Source organism: Nestor notabilis, unplaced genomic scaffold (genome assembly GCF_000696875.1).
Source record: "Nestor notabilis isolate BGI_N333 unplaced genomic scaffold, ASM69687v1 scaffold25364, whole genome shotgun sequence".
Classification (NCBI taxonomy): Eukaryota; Metazoa; Chordata; class Aves; order Psittaciformes; family Psittacidae; genus Nestor; species Nestor notabilis.
Window position 1 is genome coordinate 1 of NW_009927252.1, and position 555 is coordinate 555.

The window sequence follows — 555 nt, forward strand, 5'->3', positions numbered from 1 at the left end:
CTACCAAAGACGCCCCCGGCTGCCATCTCTTGCCCTGCAGACATGTCCCCTGCTGCTGGCCCTGTTGAGGAGTCCCCTGGCACCCACCTCACAGAGGAGGCTGCAGCACTGGGCAAGGGAGCAGTGGAGAAGGAGCCAGAGCCCAAGGCAGCTGATGGGCAGGAAAAAAAAAATCCACCGCCCAGGCTGTGGCAGCACCACTGAAAGCAGGTCAAGAGAGCAGCCTGCCCACCAAGGCACCCACTGCACGGCCATGGAGGCACCAGCCACTCCTCAGCCCAGCGCAGCCCAGTGACAGCAGCAAGGACATCGTGCAAGCCTTCATCAGCGAGATCGGTGAGTGGGGCTGCAGGGTGCTGGGCTGAGCATCTCCAGCCATCAGGGCTGCGGTGCTGCCAGCAGGACCAGTTCCTGGCACTTCTAAGGGCAAGGGTGACAAAGCTGTGCCTGCAGGCTTGCAGCCTTTTCTAGTGTGCTGGAGAAGGCGTCTGCATCTGGAGGATGTTGCCTCCAGTGGATGGTCTGGGGGGGGTCTGCCCCAAAAGGGCAAGCACC